Source organism: Telmatherina bonti (genome assembly GCF_933228915.1).
Source record: "Telmatherina bonti genome assembly, chromosome: 18".
Classification (NCBI taxonomy): Eukaryota; Metazoa; Chordata; class Actinopteri; order Atheriniformes; family Telmatherinidae; genus Telmatherina; species Telmatherina bonti.
The window spans coordinates 9,888,180-9,904,998 of NC_136616.1; positions in this window are offsets into that span (position 1 = coordinate 9,888,180).

A 16,819-nucleotide genomic window follows, 5' to 3' on the forward strand; every position below is an offset into this window, starting at 1 on the left:
CAGATGGGTACGGATTTTCAATTTTCTGATGACACAATCCCACACACACACACACACACACACACACACACACACACACACACACACACACACACACACACACACACACACACACACGCAACCCTAAGTATCTCTGAGGTATAATGAGATCGTCTATGTTAAAGATGCCTGTGGTTAAATATTGCATTTGATTTTTTCAATTCAACTCTTATTAAACAGACTTGGGTCTGTAAAAAAAAAACCAAAACACAGGAGTGAAATTATTTGAACAAGAACGTCACAATAAAAACGTTTACGTGACTTTATTACAGTGTAAAGTTATTCTTTAAACAGGAAATTTTGCTTGACACAGAAAAAAACATATTAACCAAAATAAAAACAACATTATTGTAAACAAAGAGTTTTCGCAGATCCAAATGTTAAATTGATGAACAGCAGTGACAGGAAACCACAGAAGGCGAAGAATGATGAAGAGGACACAAAGGACAGAAATGTCCTCCAGCTGACATTGAACAGTTTCCTTTTTCTTACCTGTCTGCTGTCTCTCTGCTTTTCTCCTCTTGGCTGAAGGAGTGAACTCCGAACTGCACTAAAGGTACTTCCTGTTGTTGCTGCAGCACAGGCAGCCAGTGATAATAGCACAATAATAGCTCCTTGTGTGTGAGACCAAATATTAACCACCACACAGGCGGCGTCACTTCCTGTTTGTCTTGCCAGAGTAAGAGCTTATTTTATTATACATATATTACATTTACTTTACAAACTTGTCTCTTTCACAAAGAACAACGGCAAAGTGTGCGAGCACCTTTCTGATTTTATGCTGCCTTCACATATTTTTGTCAGTCCATGTCTCTACACTATTTTTTAACTATAGTTTTGCACCATCTTAGCTGTTGCCACATAGCTTTAACTAAAAGGTCTGAGTACAGCACAGTATGTTATCTATAAGCAATCATCTATTTGTCTTCATTTGCATTAGTTTTTCTTCTTACATTGTGGAAGATAGTGAAAAGCGAGACGGAAGCAGGTTGAGTCTAGCGCTTTATTTCTTCCACCTTTTCTTTTGAACCAGAGAACAAGAGCGAGATCTAGGCAGGCAAACAGCAACTTCCTCCTCTTAACCGGAACTCCTTCACAATAATAGCTCCTTGTGTGTGAGACCACCACACAGGCCCCCCCAGAACACACACGAGCAGAAAGAACTGCACCACAAACAAAAGAAAAACAGCAATAATAATAAAAAATAAATAACAATACACATCATATGACAATCACTTATACCTCCTGGGAACCCTGACTATTCTGCCGTGACGACTTCGCCGAACTGGCTCAGGCAGAGGGGAAGGAACAGGCGGAGGTATCAGCGGTGGGGCTTGAGTAGGCGGGCGGCCTCGACAAACTGGACGTGCCAGCTCCACCTCGCCATCCTGGAACACACATGCAGGCTTCAAACGATCCACTGAAACCCGGTCCTGACCAGCCCCCAACTCAAGCAAAAAATCCTTGTGCCCAGCCTCCAACACCCGAAAAGGGCCATCATAAGGCGGCTGCAAGGGTGAACGGTGGGCATCGTGATGAACAAAAACATACTTAGCTGACATGAGGTTCTTCGGCACATAGGTCTGAGGAAGGCAGTGGTGAGCAGCTACTGGTGCAAAAACCTTCGCCCCTTCATGGAGAGCTGACCTCTGAAACGTGTCAGGGCCTAAACCAGGAGTCGTTGGAAAGAACTCCCCAGGGACCCTCAAGGTCTGGCCAAGCACCAACTCCGCAGAAGAGGAGTGCAGGTCCTCTTTAGGAGCAGAGCGGAAGCCAAGCAAAACCCACGGCAATCTGTCCACCCAGTTATTGTCCAGAGACGCACGGAGGGCCGCCTTCATACTACGGTCAAACCTCTCACACAGTCCATTAGCCTGTGGATGATATGCCGTGGTGCGGTGAAGCTTGACTCCCAAGCTCCATGCAACAGCAGTCCACAGGTCGGACGTGAACTGCGGCCCTCTGTCCGAGGTCAGGTCTAAAGGCACCCCAAACCGGGACACCCACGCATAGATGAACACACGGGCTACATCAGACAAAGTAGTTGACCTCAGAGGTACTGCCTCCGGCCAACGTGAGGTACGGTCCACCATGGTAAGCAGGTGAGTAAAACCCTGGGATGGAGGAAAAGGTCCAACCAGGTCCACATGAACGTGGTCAAACCGTCTCTCTGGAACCAGAAACGGGTCCAGGGGGGCTTTCACGTGCCGCTGTACTTTAGCGCGTTGGCAGAAGACACAGGAGGCTGCCCAGGCCTTAACCTCTTTCCTGAGGGCTGGCTCCCAAAAGTTTAACAGAAGCCTTAACGCCAGGGTGCGACAAGGAATGAACAGCATCAAACACACTGCGGCGCCAGGCAGCTGGGACCAAGGGGCGTGGTCTCCCAGTGGAGACATCGCAAAGAAGGGTTGCCCCAGAGCTTTGAAAAACAATCTCCTCCAACCGCAAACTGGAGTCAGCTGTTCGAAAGGCCTGAACCTCCGAGTCAACCCGCTGGTCGACACCCAAATGAACAGCAGTGACGGGAGCATGCGACAGGCAGTCAGCTACCAAGTTATCCTTCCCAGCCACGTGGCGAATGTCAGTAGTAAACTTGGAAATCGACAAAAGGTGTCATTGTTGCCGTGCTGACCACGGCTCAGAGGTTTTAGCCATGGCGAAGGTAAGCGGTTTGTGGTCCACAAAAGCGGTGAAATCACGGCCCTCCAACAGGAACTGGAAATGACATATCGCAAGGAAAAGGGCCAACAGCTCTCTGTCAAAGCACTGTACCTCCTCTCTGAGTCCCGCAGCTTCTTACTAAAAAAGGTCAGTGGCTGCCAGGACCCCTCCACCCACTGCTCACAAACCGCACCAACTGCATGGTCCGATGCAGCTGTGGTGAGAGCTACAGGCGCAGCGGGATCAGGGTGTGCCAACATAGCTGCGCTGGCAAGCGCCTTCTTGGCATCGTCAAAGGCGCGTAACCTCTCTGGGGTCCACTCGATGGTCTGGTCACCCTTCTTGCCACGCAATGCCTAATACAAAGGGTGCATTATGTGGGCCGCCTGAGGGATGAAGCGGTTGTAAAAATTCACCATGCCCAAAAATTCCTGCAAGGGCTTCACAGCAGAAGGGCGTGGAAAAGCAGAAACCGCTTTGACCTTTGTGGGAAGCGGCACAGCACCCAGTCATGACACACGGTTTCCCAAGAAATCAATCTCTGACAGTCCAAACTGGCACTTTGCAGGGTTGACAATCAGGCCATGGTCACTGAGGCGCCTGAAAAGTTGACGGAGGTGTGACAAGAGCTCCTCTTCAGAAGCACTGGTCACCAGAATGTCGTCCAAATACACAAACAAGAAGGGCATGTCCCGCAGCACAGAATCCATCAGGCGTTGGAACGTCTGTGCTGCTCCCTTCAAGCCAAACGGCATCCTCAAAAACTCAAAAGAGCCCAAAAGGAATTATCACTGCCGTCTTGGGGATGTCATCAGGATGGATTGGCACCTGGTGATAACCACGCACCAAATTGACTTTGGAAAAAATGCAGGCCCCTGCAAGGTGTGCAGAAAAATCCTGAATGTGGGGGACAGGGTATCTGTCATTGGTCGTAGCATTGTTCAAGCGCCGAAAATCCCCACATGGGCGTCAACCCCCGTCAGCTTTGGGGACCATATGCAGGGGTGAAGCCCACGGACTGTCAGAGCGGCGCACAATACCCAGCAGTTCCATGTTGGCAAACTCATCCTTAGCGATGGCCAACTTGGCAGCATTCAAACGGCGCGCACGTGCAAAAACCGGAGGCCTGACCGTGGTGATGTAATGCTCAACCCCATGTTTAGTCACTGCAGCTGAGAACGCAGGAACAGTAAGCAAGGGGAACTCGGCGAGGAGACGCTGAAACCTGTCTCCTGAGGCTAGCATATTAGCAAGAAGCGGCCCCGCCCTACCCAGTGAGCACAGATAGGAGTCAAAAGATACAGCATCGATCAAACATCTGTTAGCCACATCAACCAAAAGTCTAAATGCACATAAAAAATCTGCACCCAGAATAGGAATTGACACAGCAGCCACAACAAAGTCCCAGGTAAACACAGACCACAAAAACGTACAGTAATGGACCTGACGCCATAAGTGCGGATAGGAGTACCATTAGCAGCGTCCAACGGCGGTCCATGTCCATCTCCTGATGAGTCCGCTGAAGAAGGAGGCACGATGCTCCGCTGCGCTCCTGAGTCCACAAGGAAATGACGTCCGGAGGCGCTGTCCTCAATGAAAAGCTGCTTTTCGTTTCCGCCGGTGCAGGATGCTGCAAGCGAGCGCCGTCCGTTTCCCGGCGGCTGGAAGGTGCAGGGCTGGACACAACGGCGAGCTTTCACTCCAAAGCGGCGATGGTAGAAGCACAGGTTGCCCTCCTTCATACGACGATCCGTGACGGCAGCCACACCCCCGACGTCCTCCTCCGGCGTTCCTGGCAACAGTGCGTGAACAGACAGATGGCGGGATGCCAGTAAAAACCTCTGTTTCTTCAGCCAAACTCCAGTAGTCCTTTGTCCGGATCAGGGGTGAGCAGGCCAGCGTGGTGCGCACCGGGGGCAGAAGCTGACGCAGAAACAGGTGGGTGAAAAGAAACGAACTGTCCCCAGATCCGAGGAGTCCCAACATGTTCTCCATCAATTCAGAAGGCTTGCTGTCCCCTAGGCCTGTCAGGGACAGAAGGCGGTCGGCTGCAGCTCTTCAGAGCCGCATACTTGTCCGATTGAGGCGGGTCCCGGAGCAAACCCATTAACCTGCGGGTAGAGGCTGAATCCAAAGCCGCGACGACGTGAAAATACTTCGTGTCGTCCACAGTTATGCCGCGCAGGTGGAACTGAGCCTCGACATGCTGGAACCAAGGCTCGGGATCGTGCTGCCAAAAATCCGGGAGTTTCACCGTAGCCGCAAAAACAGCTGGGGACGGCGCAGCCGCGGCGGCAGACGAGTCGTAGTCCACAGACATGCTTCACATGTCCAACGTCGGGGTCACCACTGTGGAAGATAGTGAAAAGCGAAACGGATGCAGGTTGAGTCTAGCGCTTTATTTCTTCCACCTTTTCTTTTGAACCAGAGAACAAGAGCGAAATCTAGGCGGGCAAACAGCAACTTCCTCTCTTAACAGGAACTCCTTCACAATAATAGCTCCTTGTGTGTGAGACCAAATATTAACCACCACAACATTACATTTTAAATATCACGCGATTCATACTTTTACGTACTTTATCATTAACGTGATAAGCTGTTATTCAAAATGATCAGTTTAATCTATATGCCTGTATTTTTAATCGCTCATCTGTTCATAACCAATTTAATATCAAAATTCTGCATAATTAAAGGTGTGTCCCTTTGACTGACAGGTACCCGATATCTCCTGCTGTAAGGAAGTAGTGTAGTGCAACCGTGTTAGCAAACAGCTTTTTCTTCTTCAATTTAACCTTATTGAACACAACAGAACAAGGCATACACCAAGCAAATATAAAAGAAACTGAGATAACATTGATAATGAAATGAAATGAAAAATACTTCATTCATCCCCAAAGGGTAATTCAATAATCTTCTGTATCTTTCAGTCTTACAGCGGACTTGAAGAAGCCTCTCACTGAACACACTTTGTTGTTTCATCACTGTGTTGTGGAGAGGGTGTGAAGAATCCTCCATCATCTTCATCAGCTTGTGCAGCATTCTTCTTTGGACAATCAGCTCCAGCAGCTCCAGAGTTACTCCAAGCACAGAACCAGCTTTCTTGATCAGTTTGTTGATTCTCTTCAAGTCTCTGGTTCTGATGCTACTACCCCAGCAGATGCTGCAAAGCTGACTGCACTCTCCACAACAGACTTATAGAAGATATGCAACATCTTGGTGCAGACGTTAAAAGATCTCAGAAGTAGAGTCTGCTCTGACCTTTCTTGTAGATGTAGTCAGTGTTGCATTTCCAGTCCAGTTTGTTGTCCAGCTGAACTCCAAGGTACTTGTATTCCTCCACCACCTCCACCTCCTCTCCCAGGATGGAAACAGTGCTTTGTTTATTCTTGTTCCTTCTGAAGTCAACAATCATCTCTTTTGTTTTGCTGCTATTTAATACGAGATGATTGTCACCGCACCATATAACAAACTGACTGACCAGTTCTCTGTACACTGCTTCTTGTCCATCCCTGATACACCCCACAACTGCAGAATCATCAGAGTATTTCTGTGGATGACAGGACTCAGAGTTGTACTGGAAGTCTGAGGTGTACAGAGTGAAGAGGAATGGCGAGAGTACAGCTCCTTGTGGTGCACCAGCGCTGCTGACCTCCATCTCAGGCACACAACCTTTCAGTCTCACAAACTGGGGTCTGTTTGTGAGGTAGTCATAGATCCAGGTGGTTGTGGAGGTATCCACCTGAAACTTATGGAGCTTCTCACATAACAAAGCAGGCTGAATGGTATTAAAAGCACTTGAGAAATCAAAGAACATGACCCTCAGAGTGCTGCGTGAATGGTCCAGATGAGAGTGTGCTCTCTGGAGCAGGTATATGATGGCATCTTCAACCCCAAGTCCATTACGATATGCAAACTGTAATGGGTCCTGAAAGGTGTTTACTTGCTTGTTGAGGTGAGCCAGTAAGAGTCTCTTCAGGACTTTCATGATGTGAGATGTCAGGGCAACTGGTCTGTAGTCACTTGGTTCAGTTGTGTTTTTTTAGGCACTGGAACAAGGCAGGAGGTTTTCCACAGCACTGGGACTCTATTTTGTCTCAGACTAGTGTTGAAAAGGTGCTGGAGAATCGGACATAGTTGTTTTGAGCAGGTCTTGAGAACTCTGGGACTGACACCATCTGGACCTGCAGCCTTGTTCTGGTTCAGTTTCTCAAGTTGCCTCTTAACCTGATTGCAGGAGAAAAACAAGGTGGAGGTCTCAGGATGTCCTGATGTGGAGGGAGATGAAGCTGTGTTCTGGTCCATCACTGAGCTGCAGGGTGAGAGGTGTGACAGGAAAGCAGTGGGCTTATGGAGGGTGTGTGGTCTGTTGGGCTGGAGGTAGGGGATGAACTGAACCTGTTGAAGAATATGTTCAGCTCATTAGCTCTGTCCAGACCTCCATCAGGCTGGTCCCCCTTTAACTTGAAGCTGGTGATCTTCTTCATTCCAGACCACACATCCCTCACGTTATTCTGCTGGAGTTGACTTTCTAACTTCTTCCTGTAGTCTTCCTTGCACTTCTTAGTTTGTGTTTTAAGTGTGTTGCCCTCAATAACTCCCTGTCTCCATCCCTGAAGGCTTTTGTTTTTGATGTTCAGCAGCTTCTTCAGGTCACTGGTGATCCAGGGTTTGTTATTGGGGAAGCACCTCACTGTTCTTGTTGGGACGATGCTGTCCATACAGAAGTTTATGTAATCTGTCACACACTCAGTCATGGTGTTGATGTCGTCTCCATGAGGTTCACAGAGGACGTTCCAGTCTGTAGCCTCAAAGCCTCCTCTAAGAGCATCTTCAGCTTCAGCAGACCAGATTTTGATAGTCTTTGTGATGACTGGTTGCTGCTGAACGATGGGCTTGTAGGTGGAGGTGAGAAGAACCAGATTATGGTCAGATCTTCCTAAAGGAGGCAGGGCAGAACAACTGTATCCATTATTCATATTTGCATAAAATAAGTCCAAGATCTTATTTTTTCTGGTGGAGCAGCTGACAAACTGCTGGAATGTTGGTAGAGTTGCAGAGAGGGAGACGTTGTTGAAGTCTCCAGAGATCGCCATGAATGATGTATGATGACATCACAGGCTGTGTCTGGTGCGGTACCAGGTATTATATAAACCGCTACCAGAATAACACAGGTAAACTCTCTGGGTAAATAATATGGATGGAAGCTCACAGCTAACAGTTCGATGTCCCTTGTGCATATCTTCTCCTTGACAGTAACATGTCCAGGATGACACCAGCGTTGGTTAACCAGCACTGCAATTCCACCACCCTTCCACTGTGTTGTCTACTGCAGTCTGCATGGACTGTTTTAAAGCCTGGTACAGACACATTACAGTCAGGGATGTGTTCATGCAGCCATGTCTCGGTGAAGCACATAATACTGCACTCTCTGTATTCTTTCTGAGACCTTGTTAACATCTCGAGCTCGTCCGTTTTGTTAGCTAGCGTTCTCACATAACCCATGAGGACGATTGGTAGAAATGGTTTGAATCTCCATCGCTTTCTCCTCTGTCTCACTCCCACTCTGCATCCTCTTCTCTTTCTTTTCAACTCCATTTTGATTTGATGTGTTGTTTCGCTGATGATCCATATTTGGGAGAGTGTAGTTGATTATAAACAAGTCTTTCATTGCCATGGAGACTCATCTTAACAAGTCTTGAGAGAGCCAAAAATATGCAGAAAAATCTCCCTTGCAGCACACCCTCCGAACCGGCATTAAATCCTCAGAAAGAAAAGACCTAATTTGAGCTAATATCTATATGAGAAGAGTTTGTACGTTAAAAAAAATCAAGATAGCAAGTCAGAGCTACTACAATTTGCTGCCATCAGACGGCGCACTCTAGAATGGAATATAAATATAATATAATGTAATATAATACAATAAAAATAAAACAAGGTAAAATCATAAAACTACAAATAATTCTAAAATCAATAATAAATTATATTCTACTTGAGTATACCACAACAAAAATTGCCATAGGTTTATCACGATAGAAATAATGTAAATCAGGCTTGCAAGAATAACTTAAACTTCTTTCGAAGATGGTAGATTTTCATGGCTTACTTATTGTTACTGTCTGTTATTTACCGTTTGTATTATTTTATAGATAGGATTAGTTTGGTGAAGTTTGGCTTGCGACTAGAAAATGTGGTTTATGGATGAGAAATTTTGTCAAAATAAGTAGCAAGTTTATTGAATAGAAGTGAAGTTTAAACTTACTGTCATAAGCTACGGTATACATCCAAATATCACGTTTTCCCAACAAAGTAAAATGAGGTGGATGTGGTCAGTCACAACTTGACAATGTACTCCTGAGACACCTAATAGTAAATGTATCTTGTTTCTCTTTTAATATCACAAAATGAGCAGTTAGTACTTATATCACTTAAGTTTTTGAAGGTAGTGATTGGTTGGATAAAACATGTGCAACATTTTATAGGAATTTTTCTTTTGAATGTTAGTGAAATAAAATTAAAAGAAACTCATGTGTTAACAGCCACACCTTATTCCAATTAATGTTCTCAACAAAACCAGACCAGAAGGAGTGAGATGAAGGTGATCAGGGGATTTTATTGAGAAAAAGATCCGAGAATGTCTCATTTTCTGTTTGGAGGATGATAAAGATGACAGAAGACAATTGCCAAAGTCTGTTTCAGTGGCCTGTGGAAAAGAAGGTGCCTTCAGTACCTCTGAGCAGAGAGATGATGGCTGAGGGGGATCACATCAAATCAGAAAACCCTTCTGGAGGAACAGGAATTCCATAATGTTTTAGAAACTCAGCAAATGTCACAAAGAGGTGGACCCAAATGCAGGATCTGGAGGCAGGAAGGCTGAGTGTAGATGTTTATTTCCAAAGAAAACTCGGACCCTATCAGGTGTACAACCCTGCAGCAGACAAAGTTTCTCGTGAAATATAAAATAAACAGGTCAATGGTTCATTTCACATGAAAACACAGACAGTGATCCCCACCCCGTCACAGAAGAAACTTCTCCTGGAGTATGAATTAACCAGACCAAAGGAAACCTTTTACTGCAGTTGCAGCTTTGGGAGCAAGAACAAATGGAGTATGTCATAAGCTTGAGGATCACCTGGAATCTCTGGAATCCTTTTTTCTTCAGAACTGCCTTAAGTTTTAGTGTTATAGATTCATCAAGATATTGGAAACATTAATCGTAGATTTCACTCCATATTTACACAAAAGCATCACACAGTTGCGGTCGATTTGGTGGCTGCACATCCACAATGGGAATGTTACATTGCACCACTTTCCCCTCTAAATTTGGTTCCGTGTATAATGGAACTAAACAGACTTTTTATTGGTTCAGAGTTCACTTCCACATGTTGACATCAGTTTGGTTGTTTCCCTTTGTTTCTGATCAGTTTAGTTCAGTTGTACTCAATTATCAAAAGAAAGAAAGCTGACTCAGTGTCTTGGCTGTGTTGACTCAGGAGTAACTCGTGAGTCAGACAGAAAAATATTGTCATCATATAATACAGTATACTGTCAGCATCTCTGCTCCTTAATGATCAAAGAATTAATATCACCAATCATTACTATGTAATAACAGTGCTGGCTTTGTTGGCTCTTGTTCTTCACATTTTGTTTACCAGCATGGGTGCTTTCACAGTTTTACAACGTCACCAGTACAATGTACAATGTCACCAGACACAAATTTATAATCATGCAGTCGTGGTTTTTACAGGTCAGCTAAAGATCTTGTCCCATGGAAACTGGATGTGTGAATTTAATCCAGCAATGAGGTTTGTTGGCCAACTGCTATCATCAGAGAGCAGAGTTCAAGGCTCATCATATCTGGAAGCTCTGCTTTGATACACTAACCTTCATGACACGTGAAAAACCAACATTTAAAGGAACAGACTGTTCCATGACAACGTGGTTGTACATGCACGTGTCTCCCTAACTGATCAGTTGATCAAATAAAGGATAAATGTCCTTTACATATTTCCATCTGTTACTGTTTCACCACCAGCTAACTTACAGTCAGATAAATTAGTTAAGTTTTTGGCCACTTTTAGAAGTGATACACTTCAATACATTCTATAGTATTTCTTTTTATTATATAAAAATATACTTCATGAATGTATTTGTTTAAATCAAGTGTCTGTTTTGAAGAGATCTCTGTTTCTTACTCTGCTTGTGTGCAGTTTACTTTATTAATTCTTTCAGCCACACAATCCACAGAAAAGATAAAAGAAGGAAACAAGCACAGCTGGTTAAAAACTACAGAGTGAAGTCTGTTTCATAACTATTACAAATTTAGGCATTTAGAAATGTCTCTCACCATATATCTACAAAAGTCATGATTGTGTAAAATGTAAAGAAAAAAACAGAATTAGATTTTCTCCAAATCACACCAACACCTAATTCATTTTCAAAAGAACATAAATATCAAATGTTGAAATGAAATTCCAACTTCATCGGATTAAGCGATTAGGATAATGAATGAATGAATGAATGAAACTGATTGTTACTGAATTTGGCTCTACGTGCTTCCGACTTACATCGGCTATGTAGTTGATAATGTAGTTGTAGCCTATATGGCCGTTTGCCTTTCATGAAATGGGACAGACTGTGCTCCTGCCATCTGTTGCTGAGCAACGGAAGATGTACCAGCTGTCAAATGTTTTTATAAAATGTTTCCAAGCTTTCCCTCTGTTAAATTTATGTTTTTAAACCCTTAAAGAGCTAGATATCTACTGGTATTTCTTTTCATTTACCTATTTCTTGAAACTGAAAACATGTTTTTCTAGCCAGCAGACACTTCTATGTGCCATCAGCGGTCCGTTCTCAGGTTTTGCAGTGGGTCCACTCATCCCGTTTAGCATGCCACCATGGCATAAAACGCACTCTCCATCTTCTTAAACGTCACTTCTGGTGGCCCAAGATGGATCATGATACACACGACTTTGTTTCAGCCTGCTCCGTCTGTGCCAGAGGAAAATCTGTCTCAATCTCCTTCAGGTTTCCTGCTCCCACTTCCAGTTCCGACTTGCCCCTGGTCCCACATCGCCCTGGACTTTATTACTGGTCTGCCTCCTTCTGATGGGAACTCTGTCATCCTCACCATAGTTTTTCTAAGTCAGTGCTCCTGGAGTCAGCAGCTTCCATGGGTGGAGTATGCCCACAACTCACAGGTCTCCACGGCACATGGTCATACCCCATTTGAAGTGTCTCTTGGATACCAGCCCCCGCTTTTCCCGGTGGACGAAGAGGACTATCTGTTGCTGCGTAAATCAGGCGATGTCGTAAAGTTTGGCATGACACCAGGGAGGCCCTTCTCCGAACCTCTGATAGGAACAGACGCATTGCTGACCGTCATCGGACTCTGGCCCCATCTTACAGTCCAGGTCAGTTGGTCTGGCTGTCTACCCGTCACATTCCCTTGAAGACTGAATCTAAGAAACTCGCTCCCAAGTTTATTGATCCTTTCCCAGTCTCCACGATCATCAGCCCTGCTGCTGTCCGGCTCACCCTTCCTTCTTCCATGAGGGTCCATCCGGTTTTTCACGTTTCCCAGATTAAGCCTATCTTGTCCTCTGAACCCTCCGGCCGATCCCCCACCGCCCCCCCGGCTCATTGACGGCCATCCGGCCTTCACTGTTCAGCGTATCCTGGACGTCTGTCACCGGGGTCTCCAGTACCTTGTGGATTGGGAGGGCTACGGTCCTGAGGAATGTTCCTGGGTCCCCTGTGCCAACATCTTGGATGCTGCCATGATTCGGGAGTTTCATCGGCTTCGCTTGGTTGGGTCTGCTGGGTTGCCAGGGGGCAACCGTTGAGGGAGGGGGCCCTGTCATGTGACGGTTCCCTCCTGCTTCTCAGGCGTCCCTGTTTTTGACTTTGTTTCTCCTCCCTCTCCAGCTGCACCTAATTAAAAGCACACCTGTTCCTCATCACCACCATTATAAAAGCAGTTCACTTCATCATGGCAATGACCGGATCGTCGTCTATCTCTTCCTCCAAGTTCCTAACTGACAACAGTTTGTGAATAAATCCTGTACTCTTTTGAGCTTTTGCAGCTTGAGTCTTCTTTTTTGAAAGAAACATGACATAATGTCTGACATTTAGCAACAGATTGGTAAACTGTTGTTTACGGAAATACCAGGGAAATATAATGTTCCTGGTGGATTGACATACAGGACTTCAGGCCGCAGGCTTCAGATCATTCAGCTCCCTCAGTGATTTGAGTTTCTGGAACTGTAATAAGCTCTTTCCTCTTTGAATTATTATAAAGAAAAACAATGCCACATTTTTTACATGCAATATTTTACAGACATGTACTTTATTTTGTACAGGATATGTTTCAAATGGTTGCGTCAAATGTGCCCCATTTGGCCTGTACAATTAATTTTATTAATATTAATGAAATGAAACATACTTTATTAATCCCCAAGGGAAATTCAATATTGTAGTAGATAATTATTAATTTGAGGTCTTGTTCCAGAGGCTGCTGGCAGGAATGATCTTCTGTATCTTTCAGTCTTACAGCGGACCTGAAGAAGCCTCTCACTGAACACACTTTGTTGTTTCATCACTGTGTTGGGAGAGGGTGTGAAGAATCCTCCATCTTCATCAGCTTGTGCAGCATTCTTCTTTGGACAATCAGTCATGACCGACATAATCGAAAATTATAGAAATTTTATGGATAAAATTAACTGAAATTCCCAATTTCTTCACTGAAAGTTGTATTTCAGAATCGTAATCAGATGTACTTTATTAATCCCAGGCTGGGACATTTCAGTATTTCAGCAGCATTATAATATACAGAGAAGAAAAAAGGAAAGCAAAATAAAGTTATATACAGAACACACTTAACAGATACACACATACATACATAAACGTGTAAATACTAGTGGTGGGAAAATCGAATCGAAAAATCAAATATCAGGATTTTTTGCTTCACAATTTAAAACCAGTTTTTAAAAATAGCTTTTTTCTTTAAAATAAAAATAATCCTTTATAATTTTTTTGTCATTTTTATTCTATTTACTTGTCTTCTTGGGCATTATAGCAGCAGAATGATGGTCTGGCTACCGTGTTGTGTTTTACTCACTGAAATTAAGAAATATGACAAGCAAAAAACGGTTTTCTACATTTTTTTGGTTTTTAGTCTACAAAAAATCAGCAATATTGAAGAACTGTGAGAATCGCAATTTAAATGGAATCGGCACCCAAGTAATTGGAATTGAATTGAATCGGGACTAAAGCCTATCGTCTCACCCCTAATTTACTATTTACAATATCTAATTAATTTTAAATGATAAAACAATTAAAAATATGAATAATGAGAATATATGTGATTCAAGATATAAAACAAGAGTACGGTTGTGTATGAAGAAAAGAAATAAAGTATGAAAGTGGAGTCTGAAGACTGTCTGACAGAAAACTATTATAAAGTGCTGTGGAAGGAAAGATTTCAGGTGACATTCTCTGTGAAATCAGAGCTGAATGTGTCTCCTGGAGAAGGAGCTCCGCTGTCTGTCTACTGATGGTGGAGAGGGTGATCCTGGTTATCCATGATAGATAACAGTTTGTCCACACTGGTAACAAAAAACTGGTTGTACATCACTAATATCCTGCAGCACATGTTGAAGGATCTGAGCTTCACCAGGAGTCAGCTCATCACATTCTTGTGCATAATTGGTCTTCCAGTCCAGTCTGCTGTCAGCGTTCACACCCAGGTAGTCGTAGTCCTCCAACGTGTCCATGTTCCTTCCCGGGATGCAAAGGGGCTGTTAAGCTGACCCCCCCCTACTGGAGGCGATCGCTTATCTCTCTAGTCTTATCCACGTTCAACACCAGGTGATTTTCACCGGCTCATTCCACAGAATTGTCCACCACTTACATACACATCCCACAGCAGCAGAGTCATCAGAGAACGTCTGCATGTGGCAGGTACTGGTGTTGTACTGCAGTAAACAGGAAGTGGGATAATACAATCCAAACCAATTAAAAAATTGTTTTGCTCATTGGCACTATTTTTTCCATTTTATATGATACATGATACAAATTCTGATGACATTTTCGGGAAATCTCAGAAATGGAGTGAGGAACCAGTAATTATATTTTGGGGGAGATCCAAGAATTTTTAGCCTTTATCAGGCAGGTGACTATTTTTGATCACTTTGTTTTCTTTCATTTACAGCATAAAACAATTTTCTTTTAAAAAATGTAACAACAGAATGGAGGTCTTGGTTCATACCAGAAGGACAATTTTAGGTTAAAATTTCTAATTTCAAGGTATTTCATTGAGTGCCCTGTAAAGAATTAATGACAATGACAGAGGTTTTTTCTCTCAGAGTGCTTCTAGTCCGTTTTAAATTATTTTTTTTGTTGTACTTAATAAGTGATATTTACTGTTGTGTCTGTCAGAAGTGTGTGTAATGATTCTTATAGAGTTTTTCTCTTTTCACCACATTTCAACATGTGAAACACTCTGGACGGTTAATGACTTAAGAAATATTTTCCATGTTTCCATTCAGTCACATGTTGTTCTGCAGCAGTGGACTTTCAATTTTCAATTCAATTCAACTTTATTTATATAGCGTCAAATCACGGCAATGCCATCTCAAGACGCTTTACAGACAGAGGGGAAAACATAATGAAAGCCAATTCATAATAGCCTATATAAGGAAACCAACAGATTGAGTTGAGTCCAACTCAATCTCCGATCCTGAGCAAGCACACTGGCAACAGTGGGAAAGAAAAAAACTCGCTTTTAACAGGAAGGAAACCTCCGGCAGAACCCGGCTCAGGACAGGCAGCCATCTGCCTCTGCTGTGTGGGGGGAAGAGGACAGAAAGACAACAGACAACAGGAACTGCTACTCCCAGCCAGGGAGACCTGCTGAGACAGGAGACATACATGTTAATGATGCAACACTGTTATGGGGGGGGGGGGGGGTAAAAGAAAGAGATAAAGAGAAAAAGAAAGAAACTCAGTGTATCAGGAAATGTCCCTCAGCAGTCTAAACCTATAGCAGCATAACTAAGGGATGCTAACCATCCCTAGCTATAGGACTTATCAAAAAGATAAGTCTTCAGCCTAGTCTTAAAGGTGGGGAGGGTGTCTGCTTCCCTAACACTAACTGGGAGCTTATTCCATAAGAGAGGGGCCTGATAACCAAAGGCTCTGTCTCCTGCTCGGCTCTTTGAGACTCTAGGAACCACAAGTAAGCCTGCAGTCTGCCAACGAAGTACTCTGCTTGGTATATAAGGAACAATGAGGTCTTTGATATATAGTGGTGCCTGGTTGTGGAGGGCTTTATATGTAAGGAGAAGGATTTTAAATTCTGTTCTAGATTCAACAGGCAGCCAATGAAGAGAGGCTAAAACTGGAGAAATATGATCTCTCATGCTGGTTCTGGTCAGGACTCTGGCTGCAGAATTCTGGATCAGCTGAAGGGTTTTCAGGGCATATTTAGGACAGCCCAGTAATAGAGAGTTACAGTAATCTAGTCTCGAAGTAACAAAAGCGTGAACCAGTTTTTCTGCATCACTCTGAGACAGAATGTCCCTAATTTTGGCTATATTACGTAAATGAAAGAAGGCTGTTTTAGTAACCTGCTTAATATGTGGGCCAAAGGACAGGTCAGGGTCAAATATTACTCCAAGGTTTCTCACTGTAGCACTGGAAGCTAAAGTAATGCCATCCAGGTTCATTACAAAACCGGAAAATTTAGCTCTGAGTTTTTCAGATCCAACGAGAATTACTTCAGTCTTATCTGAGTTTAAGAGGAGAAAATTTCTAGACATCCAAGTCTTTATGTCTATGAGACAATTTTGTAGCCTATTGGGCTGATTTGTTTCATCTGGTTTAAAGGATAAGTATAGTTGAGTATCATCTGCATAACAATGAAAGTTTATTCCATGCTGTCTAATAATTTTGCCTAAAGGGAGCATATATAGCGTGAAGAGTATTGGTCCAAGTACAGAACCTTGAGGAACTCCATGACTTACTGTAGTTTGGGAGGAGGACTTGTCATTTACATGAACGAACTGAAGTCTATCAGATAAATATGATTTAAACCAGCTTAACGCTGTACCTGTAATTCCAA